Genomic DNA, 10760 nt, shown 5'->3' with positions numbered 1-10760 from the left:
GAGAGGGAACCGCGCGGCCAACACACTAGAGGTGTGCGCGCCACATAAGAGCCATTCGGTCTTGCGACACCGACTCGTGGCAATGCTGTGCTCGTAATAAATAAGTATGCGTTAATTTTGCGCGCGTTCGGCGACGAACGAGAAGAGCCGCACCGTAATCCCCGGCGAAGAGGAATACGAGACGACGCGAGAGTCGAACGTACGTTCTCGCGAGACACGCAACCTCCAAGCATGAGAAGACTTGGCGGCGGCGCGTTCTGCGACGATCGTATATTATTTTATATATTCGTGGTTTCCAAATCAAACATTTTATATAAATGTTCTCTCCGTGTCAGAGTCGCGACTCGACAAAATCCGTTCTCGACCCGTTCGGGCGATTCTTCGTTTGTCAACTGTCGAGAGCGCGACACGTACAATATTAATCTCTCCTACCTCTTATAGTACCCAACCGACCGGCCAAGCGGTCGGCGACGGTACGGAGAGCGGTCGAAACACGCCGGAGTGGCGAGAGACTCGAGAAAGTACGTTTACGACTCGTCCGGACTCGCTCGACTCGTTCGACGCGCCGAGCGCGACGTATCTCTTATAGTACCCAACCGGCCGGCCAGGCGGTCGGCGACGCACGGTCCTACGCACGGCCGTATGCGAGCGCGAGCGCCGAAAGGCGCGTTCAATCGAGACATTGTCGCGTAGAGCGAACGATCGAAAAGTCCTATTGTACGATAAAATATTATCACGATAGCCGTATGGCGAATGTCAAACAACGATAATTAGCATTAATTAAGAAGGAAACAAACGAAATGCCGGGACAATAAGGTATAAGCACCGACGGTACCTCCGGGCGGGCCGGGCGGCACCTCCGGGCCGGGCGGCACCTCCGGGCCGGGCGACACCTCCGGGACCCGGCGACCGGCACCTCCGGGCCGGGCGGCACCTCCGGGCCGGGCGACACCTCCGGGAACCACGGCCGACCGGCGACACCTCCGGGCCGGGCGACACCTCCGGGAACCACGGCCGACCGGCGACACCTCCGGGACGGGCGGCACCTCCGGACGACCGAATGATCTCTCGAAGTCAGACGACCGCCGGCGGTACCTCCGGAACACTTAACGACGATTTACGGCGCCGCAACGAGGAGAGCTACGTAAAAACGTTTCGGACGAAAGTTACTTACTATTCGGCGCTCGCTCGACATGAGGGCGCTGTCCGATTACTAACTCGAAACGTGTCTCTCAAACCCACGTGTCGGAGACATATATTTCGAATTATTACGGATGATACGCAACACGCAAGCTGCGGTGACCGCGATTACGGTACGGAACACTCGCCCGATGCGAAATCACGCGCGCGGCAACCGAGACGGCTCGTTACGGGCGTGATTATACGTGCGGCACCACATAACGGCCGGCGTCAACTTGGGGACGGACGGCACCTCCGGGACGGGCGACACCTCCGGACGACCGAATGATTTCACCAAGTCCGTCGCCCGCCGGCGGTACCTCCGGGGCACTTGACGGCGAGTAGCGCCGCTACGAGGAGATAATGCTACGATACGGAAATACGTTTCGGACAAAGGTTTCGTACTTTTCGACGCTCCGCACGACCGCGCGACACGATTATTACGATATCTGCTAATTCCCGGCTACCACTCGTTGGATGCACAATCTTCGAGATTCTACGACCGATACGTGGACGAATGCAGGCAGGATGCCGATAAGCGAAGCCGGAGTGTTTGCACGAATAAACTTTCCGATGCGTCCTCATTTAATTAATCTCATTTAGCTCGCTCGTTAGCGGTACAAGCGAGAACTCGGGAACAGGCGCAAAATTAAACGTCACTAAATGAATAAATATTTTTTCAGAAAATATTTATTTAGTCAAATCGGAAATATTTTAATTTTTTATTCAAAAATAATACGTAGATTACTTGTATTTAAGAAATTGCAAAAAATAAGTAGAATACCTAATTTTTATTATTTCAACACATAAAACTTAAAGTTAAGTTACGTTGTGAGAATTCTATAAAAAAAGAAGTTAGAGAAATTGCACTGCGCAAAGTCATTTATTTTGATTTCTTCATATATTTATATTATATGTAGAGTAGCAATACTGTGTAGTTATTACAATTCTTTTATTGATAATATATATTCATGATTACAAGTGCAATATGTGAAATTAATTATATGACACATTAAGCTAAAAGTTAAGTTACATTGCGAGAATTTTATAAAAAAGAAAGTTGGAAAAGCTGCACTGCGCAAAGCTATTTATTTTGATTTTTTCATATATTTTCAGTTTTTATAAATTTATCAAATCAGAGTGAATTCTCTCTTTAATATTATTTAGTATTATATTTAGTATAATATTTTAGTATTATATTTAGTATTATATTTTAGTATTATATTTAGTATTATATTTTACTATTATATTTGTCACTATGTCAAAGTATATTAATATATTAATCTTTGTGATCAGATCTCTCAGAACAATGCGTGGATTATTTCTATTTAAACTATTAACAATTGCCAAAAAATCGTCTATACTTTCTATAAAAATAAAGTAATTTTAATTATTTAGATATAAGTAATCAGAAATTAACGCATTGATGCAAGAATTTAACTGACAAGAAAATTAAAAAGCGCTGTGTAATAACTTTAGATTTTTTACGATTTTTATTAATATTAACCTGTCAAAAATCAAATTAATATGTTATGTGCTGTTGTATGCACTTAATACGTACAATATTATTGCAATGAAAACATTTTATATTACTTTAAATAAATATATAATAATGATACTATTCTGTACAATTATACATATAATACATGGTAAAGAAAAGAAAAACATTCCAGATCCCATTTAGCAATTATACCTCAGAATCCGTTTCTTATCTTGGGTACTAATCGAGCGTCTTAAAATTCCTATTAACTGAACAATTAATGTGTATCGTCTTGTGTTTTATATTTATCACATGATAATTACAAAAATTTGTAAAAATTTGAATACCTAAAAGATTATAACTTAACGACATTTCCCATTATGTAAAAAAAATGCAAATTAAAAAAAATTATTTAAACTAATTTTGAAATATTTATCTTCAGAAGAAATGCAGAAAATGTTTACACTCTTAGTTCTAGTTTCTTAATAATAATTGTTAGAATCCATGAGGGGTTACATAGAACCCATAATTAAACATTGGATTTACGAAGATAATTTTTCAATTTGAGGTACTTAAAAATTTTTTATTCAAAAGCAAAGCAAATGAGAAAATAAGAAAAAGACTAATTTCACAGAGATAAATAAATATCAAGTTATTAATACACGAACAGCTTTCTCGAATATTACAGATAAGAAGTACCTTCGCATTGTGTAGCACAGCTCTGACTAAGCAGAACAATTGTCTCTGCCCAGTGCTGAGATTACTACCACCTTCATCCAAGACTGCATCCAAACCATCCAATCGATGAAAAAAAGAATGCACTTTACATTTCTCAAAGGTTTTGTATATATGTGCATATAGGTATACTGATCCAACGGATCCACATTCTCTCGATTAGTACCCAAGATAAGAAACGGATTCTGAGGTATAATTGCTAAATGGGATCTGGAATATTTTTCTTTTCTTTACAACTGTTAACATCAACAACCAAAACGAATATTTGTTTGCATATTTGCTCATTTCCACTTTTATTTTCTCTTTTATTTATTTATTCTATTATTTATTAATTGAGTCTCTTTGCCATCAGATATGCATCTGACGTTGCCCGTCCCTAGCCAACGAGGAGGCGGACTCGTCTACTATCTATGTAATTTATTTTTCCTTAAGGTGAATATTTCTTTTGCGTATTTGTTAAATTTATCAAATTTTTCTTGTGTTTTAATTATTTCTTGGTTTATTGCTTTGTCTTGATCAATTTCTTGATATCGAAAGTATTGGTACTCTTTACACTCTTTAATCATGTGTTTTACTGTTTCAACTTCATTGTTGCAGAAAGGGCATTTATCAGTTTTTTCTACACCTCTTTTATATAATGTACTGTTTATAGGTCCATATCCAGTTAATAAATATACACATTCCCGGTTTGGTCTAAACCATCTGTTGTTTGTGGCAAATGCTACATCAGAGATATAATCATATGTTTGTCTTCCTTTGTCATCTTGCTCCCATCTTTCCTGCCATACTCTGTCTACTTCGTGTTCAATTTTGCTGTATTCCTCTAATTCTATTTGCATGTCTTGTGGTGTGTACGAGTATTTTCCCCATGTTACGACTTGATTTTTTCTAACTTTACTTTTGATTCCTTGTTCTATTATGTATAAATCAAGTGGTTTGATACCTGCAATGGTTTGCATTGCACTTGTTGATGTTAGTCTCGTTGTCTTTGTAATCATTATTAATAAAGGTCGCTGTGCAGCCATTAGATGTCTTTTTACCATAACGTTATCCACTTTGTCAAACCATGCCAATGACGCGTAGCTTGCAATCGGCATAGCTACCATTTTGTACAATATTTTTCTTCCGTGTTGTTTTATTCCCCATTCTTCTTTCGCAATTCTTTTGATTGCCATTATTAAATTTATAATTTTACCCCTAATATATTTTGCATGATTTATAAAACTCAATTTTTCATCCAATATAACCCCAAGGTATTTAGTTTCACTTCGAAATTTAATTTTAACGTCGTTAACTTTTATAATTGGTGTTCTTGCCTTATCTAATTTGCCCTTTACGAGTAGCGCGACAGTCTTTTCAGTTGCCAGCTGTAGCTTATGCGTATTACACCACTCTATAATGGTATTGATAACTTGGTTAGCTGTTTTTTCTATACTCGCTCTAGAATCTTCTTTTATTAATATTGCGACATCATCGGCATATGCCACCGCTTCAGCCTTTAGAGCAGGAAAGCAATTTGCTATATTGTTTAGTAGCAGATCCATGCACCAATTCCAGGCATTTGGTCCTATAATGGATCCCTGTGGGCATCCTCTTTCCGTTTTTGCCATAAATTTTTCATATTTGGTATTAATATTAACTTTTCGATGTCTAAAGTATGACTTAAATACTTTTATAAGCTTTGTGCTGCAATTTCCTTTAATCAGTCTATGTATGATAGAGGGCCACCATAGATTGTCAAAAGCACCTTGGATGTCTATAAAGATTGCAACCACATATTTTTTGTCTGTATTTTTACAGCTTCTTATTAGGTGACTTATTGCGTCTTCCGTTGATTTTCTTGGTCTAAAACCATATTGGTTTGGGCTTTCAAGTTCTAATAATTTGTAGCTTGCTTCCATTCGCTCCACGATTATTCTCTCGTATACCTTGCTCATTGTCGGTATTAATGAGATCGGTCTGTAAGAGTTTAATGTACCTTTATTTTTATTACTTTTGAGTATTACTTTAACATTAGCTATTTTCCATGCATCGGGAAATATTTCCTCTTTAAAGCAATTATTGATGAGTGTGTAAATTATTTCAGGCTTTTCCTTCCATACTTGTTTGATTATTTCCGTTGTAAAGTTGTCTACTCCGGGTGCTTTATTATTTTTGAGCCTATTTATCGCGTTATTTATTTCTTGAAATGTAATTTCATTTTCCATGTTACAGTTTTTATAGTTTTTAATGTCCTCTAATACTTGTCGATGCTTGTCGTTTTCAATTTTCTTGTCGTCTTTTGGGGCGCATTTAGTTAGGATAGCATTTATCGTTTCTTTCCAGGTATTTGTATTTGTCCCATCCCCTAGTCTTAATGATGTTATTACCTCATCTCTTTTGATTTTATCTCGTACAATTTTATAAGGAATACTCCATGGATCTCTATTTGATTCAGTGGTCACAAAATTTTGCCATGTTTCATATTTTGATTTTCTAATTTCTGCTACGTATTTGTTCCTAATTCTTTTGTACCTCGTTTTTGCATCTTCGAGTAGGTCCACCAAGTTTAGTTTTCTTATTTTGTTGTATCTTTTCTTTGCCTTATTTAATTTCTTTCGCATTTTGGCTAGATTGTCATTCCACCAAGGAACTGCTTTATTAGATTTTTTCTTATACGGTATAGATTTCTTGCATATTTGGTCTAGTATAGTAGAATATGTTTTGACCGCCATTTCTGGCTCATCTATTTGTAATTTATTCAACGCATCATTTGAGAATTGATTTATTAGGAGCTCCTTAAATGTTTCCCAATTGGCTTTCTTGTTGTTAGTTATTGTATTTTATAAATTTTCTGTTTGTTTTTTCGTTAATTTTAAGGTCTAAGATAACTAAATTATGGTCACTAGTAGTGCATTTTGATGAAACATTCCATCTCTCGCATATACCAAGTGTGTTCTCACTGACTAAGGTTAGGTCGATGTTTGACCATTCAAAAGTTGGTGTATCACTGGCTTCGTTTATTACGTATAATCTATTTGCAATTATAAATTCTTCCATGATTCTTCCTCGGTCATCCACTTCTTCAGAAAACCATAGATCTGATTTTGCATTGGCATCCATAGTTATGATTATCTTTTTTGAATTTAATTTATTGATTATATTTTCCATCTCAATTAGTATTGGCTCTATATTTAGTGAGAATTGGCAATAAGTATTTATAATGAAGAAGTCCTCCATCTCAGTCATAACTTGGAAGCACATTATATGAGGAGTGTCAAAGTGTGTTAAATGAAAAGCCTCTATTTTTTCATTTGCAATTATGGCAGCAACCCAGGGGTTATCTACTCCAGGTTGTATTTTAGATAGATACCCTGCAGAGTATCCGCGAACCATGCCCTTGTATGTATAAGGTTCTTGAATACACAAAATATCTATGTGTAGTTCTTTAATTAGGAGTTCTAAATTGGCAGCAGCAGCCATTGCTCTTTGTGCGTTTATTTGTGCAATTCTTAGTTCCATTCAATTTTATTATAGTATAATTCTAAATACTTTTTATATTCAGGGCATTCTTTGTGTTTTACGCTATGCTTGACCTCTTTCCTTTTACTGCGTACACAATTTATACATTGCGTCTCTTTCTGACAGTCTTTTTTAACGTGTCCTTTTTCACCACAATTCCCACAGATTTCATCTGTGACCTTGCAAAATTTTGCTATATGCCCATATCTATGGCATTTAAAACATCTTGTGATATTTATGTATTCTTTAATTCTATAAGTTCTCCATTGCATAAATATTCTTCCCTTTTCAACCAATCTTCCTAAGAATCTACCTGGTACTTGTACTATCCAGTTTACATTATTATTATTATGTGTCTTAAAACTGTGTTTCATAATAACTTTTTCTTTTAGTTCTTCTGTCTCATTTGTTTGTATTGTATCGAAGTTTTTCTCAATTAAATCTTCCTTTAAGTCTTCAAGCTTGTATTCTTTCTCTACATCGTATATTATGATAGATGGGGAGGTTTTTCTCGGTTCTTCAATTTTCAATCCCTTTTTTTTAAAATTAACTTTTTTAATTAAATCTATGTCTTGTTTGCTATTTATTTCAACTACTACTGCCTTATTCTTGATGTTTCTGATTCCTTTAACTTTCAATTTGTTTTTGATCCCTTTTAATTCATCTATTACTTGTGTCCTAATATCTTCATTTGTTCTATCGTCGTTAGTTTCTTTTTCAGGTTTAATTATTATAGCTTTATGTCTTTTGTTACGGTTTATTCTCTCTGTTTTAGGTTCAACATCATATTGCCTTCCGGAGCTTTTCGTCGAGGTTACCTCAGCGTAAGTACTTTTTATTCTGCTACCTTGAAATATTGACTTCCATTTTTCTTTTTCAATAATTTCTTCATTAAGCTTATTTTCTAGTACGGCCCATTTAGCTAATATAAATTTTATCGCGGTTTTACTTATTTTGTTTGTCTCATTAAATAGAAACTCTTCTAATATCGTCCTGGTTCTGATAATTTTATCTAAGTTACTTTGTTCGTTTTCGTATTCTTCATTTGATTTCTTTCTTTTCTTTTGTATTTGTCTAATATTGCTAACATCTTCCGGCATGGAAGTCGTTGAGCCCGAACGTATCGTCCTAAAGGTCGCTTCAATCTCCTCCGTCTCTACGTCAAAATGTTTTGTTTTTAAGTGTTCATTTTCCATAGTCATCCCACGAGTGCGGTAGGAAATGATGTCAACTGTAGCAGAGCCTCTTATACTACAGCAAGCCTAAATACTACGGAGGGTCGGCCGGTACCCCGTAGGGATCGTTCAGGACTGTGCTATTTAAAGTCCCCACAGACATGCATCCATCGACACGATGCCTCCCACCTTGGATTGGGACGTGTACCCATGAAAACCTAGGTACGGATCACTCTTAGCACCCATCCGTGGTGTAGGATGGGTGGGCCCCCCCACCACGGCAAGGTGGTGATCCACGGGGGGGAGTAGATAGGGACAGTTATTGTGAGAGCTGTTGCCACGAAAGCAACAGACTCCGGCTACCTCGCCCCTACGGGCATACGCCACAACTGCTACCCACCGTCCCACGAAACCGCCCCGAGAACGGCAATAGAAAAATCCAGCAGCGCCTGCGGGCGTACGCAAAATGGACAGTTTAGCCGCGACGAGCGAGCCCTCCTGCTCCTCCAACCGATTTACCTCCTAGGGACCGCACTTACGCCGTTGGACACGGTATGCGTGTTAGGCTGGTACGGTCCCGCATCTCGCCCGCCGCGCCCACGGGGACCACGGGGAGGCCTGTCCATTTGTGTCCCGACCTGGACACACGCTCTAACCCTGTTGGGTGGAAGTCTTTGGAAGGGAGGGGAGGATGACTTTATTTTAGAGGAGGGACCTGCCTAATTTCGAGCTGACTTATCGGTTACGTGAGGAACCGCCCGGAGGAGTTGTCTCGAGAGGGTTACGAGGCTGCCTCCCACTACTAGAGCCCCCGACAAGCTCCAGTTAGGTACTTCCTTGAAGACGCGTTTATTATTCAGCTCTCGAATCCCTTCAGCCAAAGGGTCTCTCGACAGTAATCGACGAAGACGGCGAAAACCTCTGGATCTGACACGAGGAACTGGGCCACCTCCGGCCATCGCCACTTCTCGATTGGAACCAACTCACGCAAAGCGACTCTTTGCGCTTCAAGGCCCGTACACTCCAGCAGGAAGTGCTGGATCGTGTCCTCTCGACCATCGTAGACACATGCGGCACCGTCCACAAGCCCAGCCCTAAACTAGTAAGACGTGCTCGGAAGTTTCCGTGTCCGGTGAGAACCTGCGTGACCCAGTGGTCGGTTTGGAATAATTTCATGGCCATTCTGAGCCATATTGTGTCGAAGAAGGCGAACGTGGTACGACCCTTGTTTGACGAGTTCCACATTGTCTGCCACATGTTTATCGCCTCGTCCTGGATTTGCCCTAACGCTACTTTTTTCTCGGTTCCCGCGGGTATTTCTATGTTTCCGATTTTCGCGTCTTGTCCCTTACGGACTCTATATCGCGTCGCATACTTCTCTATCAATATCTCCGCGGGCATCGCTCCGGCAACGACGCACAACGACTCGAAGGACGCGGTTCTATATGCCTTTACTACAGAAATGAGGGCTTTCCTCTGGGCGGATCTAAGGACTCGGATGTCCTGCTTGGTGCATAGGTCCCACCAACCTGCCGCGGCGTATGTAATTTTCGGTACGATCACTCCCTGATAAATTGTTCTTAGCGTCGCCTCAATCCCCATTGCGCTCTCGCCAAACGCCCGAATTTCCGGAATAGTAGCTCGACGCTGCTACTTATCTTTCGGCAGTGCGTGTGCACCTCGAGTCCACCGTCGAAGTGGACCCCCAGGTATCTTACCGCGCCTTTAAACTTTATACTCGCGTTATTAATCATAATGGTTGGTGGCCTGCTAACGAAGTCTGCGGATTTTCCTATTTCGTTTACGCTTCCTATCCGGTCGATCTCCTCCCCGGCTCCCGATTGGATTCCGTTGTACCGCTTCGTTTTTAAGGACTATGGCTTCGGTCTTTCGTTCCGAGACCTGGAGTTTCGCGAACTCGCACCATTTTGTTATTAGGTTCGCCGCGCGTTGACCTTCTACCTCTATCTCTCTACGCGAGTTTCCGCTTATTACGACGGCGAGATCATCCGCGTATGCCACGAATTCTATTTTTTCCGCTTCCAGCCGCTCGCAGAAGACCGTCAAACATTAGGTTCCAGCAGGCCGGACCGAGGACGGAGCCCTGCGGGCACCTCCTCGACGCCCGCTTGGAAACCTCTACCGAACCTATCGCGAGCTTCACTATTTGATTGTCGAAGTAACTTCGGATTACCTCGAATACGTTTCGCGGGCAGTCCCGGGACTTCAGCGCGTCTAAGACCAAAGGCCACCAGACGTTGTCGAACGCACCCGAAATGTCGAAAAGTAACGCGACGGCGTATCTACCCTCGGAGGTCCTTACCAGTCTTCGCAGTTCTACTATCGCGTCCTCCGTCGATTTTCCCGCGAGAAAGCCGAACTGTCGATCCGAAATTCTACCCGGCGCCAGCGACGTTCCCGTTAGACGCTCCTTAATTAATTTTTCGATAAGTTTACCTACCACGGAGAGGAGACAAATTGGTCTATAGGATTTCGGGTCCCTTTCGTCCTTGTCCTCTCCCTTCAGCCAGCAAAGCCCGCAACGAGCCAATCTTCCAGGCGGAGGGAAAGACGCCCCACTTTAGGCACCCGTTAAACAGTTTAGTGATCTGGCCGGGGATCACTTTCAACGCTGCTTTTAATACGTTAACTTCCACGAGGTCGGTTCCCGGTGCTTTGTTGTTTTTGAG

This window comes from Nylanderia fulva, unplaced genomic scaffold, assembly GCF_048542155.1.
Source record: "Nylanderia fulva isolate GAGA-0341 unplaced genomic scaffold, ASM4854215v1 Scaffold543, whole genome shotgun sequence".
In the NCBI taxonomy this organism is placed as follows: Eukaryota; Metazoa; Arthropoda; class Insecta; order Hymenoptera; family Formicidae; genus Nylanderia; species Nylanderia fulva.
Note: the sequence above shows the minus strand (reverse complement) of the source record.